The sequence below is a fragment of the Pleurodeles waltl genome, chromosome 5, assembly GCF_031143425.1.
Source record: "Pleurodeles waltl isolate 20211129_DDA chromosome 5, aPleWal1.hap1.20221129, whole genome shotgun sequence".
NCBI classification, from domain to species: Eukaryota; Metazoa; Chordata; class Amphibia; order Caudata; family Salamandridae; genus Pleurodeles; species Pleurodeles waltl.
In genome coordinates, this window is record NC_090444.1 from 4,430,428 (window position 1) to 4,434,425 (window position 3,998).

Consider the following 3,998-nt stretch of genomic DNA (forward strand, 5'->3'; position numbering starts at 1 on the left):
GGTGGTTGTCTCGAGCGGCGGAGCTTCAGGCAAATGTGTCAATTTATGGTTGTGAGAAGCTCAACTTCAGGAGTTTCTACTTTTATTTGGGAGAGGTATACTTTGATTGCAGCCAAGGGTCCATAAACTATGCAATCACCTCTTTGGTATCAGGGACCCACACCAGCAGAGGCCAGCAGGGCCCAGGAAAGCGCAGCTGCAGTTCCAGGCAGATCTAGTTGCAGGCAGGTAGTCTGCACAGTTGCAGGGTGACCTTTGAACTTGTTGTGTCCCTGTAGCTCACACAAACCAGCCAACTGACCATTAAAGTCACTCTGGTTAGCCTGGGATGAAAGCAAGCAGGGCAGTCCTTCTGTGACATAAAATCCAACTTTACAATTAAAGAGTTCTTTAAATTACAATTCATGCGAGTGTAAGCAGCATAGCTCTACCAGCTCCCGATCCTCAGTTAGCTCTTATTAAATGTAATGAGGTAACCCAGTGTTAGTCAATGGGTGAGATAGGCCTAACGACTGGGAAAATGGACTAAGGGTTTTTTCCCTGTCAGGACAAGTAAAACTTAAGTACACATGTCCTAATATTTAAATACAATCACGCTGCTCTATGAGCCATTAGGGCCTACCTTAGGAGAGACTTATAAGTCAGAAGGTCTAATTCTTCAGGTCAAAATAACCTAAAAAGTCAAAGAGTCTGGACACTGGAGAGTCTGGACAAGTATCTACATATAACATATCTAGGCAGTACCATAATGGAGCTAGCAACCCTGGTCTGCCTTGGCATACGTCCTGTGTTATCCTACGGACCTACCTGCATATATAGTTTACCTCAATGGAAAGGACACTTTAGAGACACATAAGCTTGTGCTCACAAATCTGTACCTTAAATAAAATGCACCCTGCCTCCTGGGTTGCAGAGGCCTTCCTTAGGAGTGTCTGACATATATGTAAGGCAGTGCATGGGACTGTGCCACTTATGGTCAGAGCAAAGTCGAACTTGAACAGTTTCACTGCTCTGGCAGTCTGTAATGGCAGGCCTTCCCTCAGCAATTTGCGTGAGTCACCTAGGGTGGCACAAACTTGTGCAGCAGCCCTGGGGATCCCTTTACAACCTATGCCCTAAGCACCATTTACTAGGGACTTATAAGGAGGTAAAGTCTTGCCAATGAGGGATCACCATGTCGACAAATCAATTTAGGGAGGGACCACAGGCACTAGGGCCTGGTTAGCATGCTTGCAGTGCACTAACAGAATCATACACATCAGCATTGGTTGCAAAATGTGAGGTGTGACCATTCTTAAAGGGGCACATTCCTACACTCTAATTCCCATTCTGTTTACATAATGGCTGATACTTTAGCCCACATGAAAGATAGATTTAGACTCCCTTCAGTGTCTACACAAACAGAGTTGTCAGCCAGTAACCTAGATAAGCAATCAGCTGAGATATTTCTGAACCCAGGTAGGTACTGAACTTGATAATTGTACTCAAATAGTCCTTCCACCCATCGCATCGTTTTTAACACTCCTGCAACACAGCAATTGTACCAGGCGCCTATGGTCTGTTCTGAGCACAAAGAGCAATCCCCACAAGAAGAGACAAAAATGATGCATTTTGCATGTGCCTGCTAAGGCGTAATGCTTGATTGCTGAATATCTCTCCTCAGCACCTTTCAAAGAGCGCAAGGTAAAAGTTACCACCTTTTCTTCACCATCATACATCTGAGATAACACTGCCCCTACAACTTTTAAGCTAGCATTTGTTGACAGCATCATTTTCACATTACATCACAATGCCCTAGAGTTGGCATCATTGCAATTCCACCCTTAATGACCTTAAAGGCTTCCTCACACTCTTCTGTCAACGTGAATGACACCCCTTTTTTCAATTGCACTCTGATATGCTGCATCTCATTGGCAAAATGCTTTACAAATTTTGTGTAATGTTCCGCCAGTGGCAAGAAAGATCTAATCTGATACTTATTAGAAGGAGCTGGTGCCTCCACTATAGAATTTGCTAGGTCTACTTTGGGACTAATGCCTTCACCCGAATTGATATGCTCCCACCCACTCACTCCATACAGTTTTCTTTTTTGAGCCCTTTGCCTCTTAATCTTCCCAGTACTAGCCTTAATGTCTCATTGTGATTCCTCTTCTCTTTGCCATAAACCAGGATAGATATTGTCCTGAAAGTGCATCACTGTATCTATACCCTCCAGTACCAACATCATGAGCTTTTGAAAGCATGCTGCCTCCGAAGCCAGCCCAAAAGATAATCTGTTAAATCTGTATGTCCCCAAAGGTGTTACATATGAGGTCAGTGCCTTCAAGTCTTCATGAAGTAAAACCTGGTGGTAAGACAAGATGATCACCCAGAAAACACATGCCCTCTGAAGCATGGCCAATGCTTCAGTGATGTTAGGAAGCGGTTGACAATCTACCTAAATGCACTGATTGAGGTCCCTGAGGTCTACACACATCCTTAATTTTGCACCATTATCTTATGGAGTCAATTTCACTGGGACCAGTCACTCCGAAGACTCAGTTTCCTCAATAACTTTCATTTATATCAGTTTATCAGTCTCCTCCTGCAAAGGTTTTAACATGAGGCTGGGCACCTTCCTCACCTTGTGTACCCCTGGTTTTAGAACTTTTTTCAAAATTATCAAAATTATCCAATGATCACCCTGTCATTTGGGCTCTCATTATCCTTATGAGGCTGCTGGATTTGGGCAGCAGAATCACCTGAATTGTGGGGGACTGAGTCCAATCCCACACCATGTGACAACTGTCGGCCTAATCCATTTTCCAGCTAACTAGCAGCGCCTCATCTCTGCCTGGGAGCAGAGATGATTTCTGGCAACCGGGCACATGACAAGGATGACCTCCGAGGGAAACCGTGGTGGATCAGAGCTCATCCTTTTCTTGCAGTTACAAGACTCACACATGCAAAGACAAACAGAGGCAGAAGATAGTTCAATAAGATTTATTGAATCAGATGTATCTTAAATAAAATGGCATGAAATGCAATAAGAATGATGAAACATGCTAAAAGCAAGATTGTGACACGAAAAGTGAAACACAGAAAAATTCCCACCATACTGTCACTAAGCCGTATGTGTATCTGGTTCCTGCCTCACCTTTGCTAAAGAACACCGTAATAAGCCCTAATCCACCCATCAGGATTCCCCCCTGGGAAGTCATCATCCTCAAGTAGGCCCGGGTGTGCCTGTTGTCTAAAGAGACACCATCTCCAAGTAGGCCAGGAACCAGTAATCTGGGGAAGCAGCTGTAGCGAAGTCAATCATCATAAGGCAGTTGTCATTTGGCTGTAGTCATTTGGCTGGAACCTCCCTAGAACAAGGGAATGTTTTTATAATAAAACATCTAGGGGGTCATTACGACCTCGGCGGTCTTGTAAAAAGACCGCCGAGGCCGCCGGAGACAGAATACCGCCATTGCCGTCGGTATTCCTGGCTCCCTATTATGACATTTCCGCTGGGCCAGCGGACGGTAACGGTGTTACCCTCCGCTGGCCCAGCGGAAATGTCACATCAACATTGCTGCCGGCTCGTAATAGAGCCGGCGGCAATGCTGATGTGCAGCGGGTGCAGTAGCACCCGTCGCACATTTCACTACCCAAAATTCGGGCAGTGAAATGCACGACAGGGCTATGCCTGGGGGCCCCTGCACTGCCCCTGCCAAGTGCATGGGCAGTGCAGGGGCCCCCAGGGGCACCCCAAGTCCCCTTACCACCAGCCTTTCAATGGCGGTGTGTATCGCCACGGACAGGCTGGCGGTCGGGGACTCATAATCCCTAGGGCAGCGGTGCTTGCACTGCTGCCCTGGGGATTATGACCGCCAGCCGGAATCCTGGCGGGATACTGGATGGGCCGGCGGTATGGCCGTGGCAATTCCACCACGGTCATAATTGCTGGTCGTAATGACCCCCCTAGTGTTCTAAGAAAATGTCCCCAAGTCAAACGTATATGTTAGCGACGC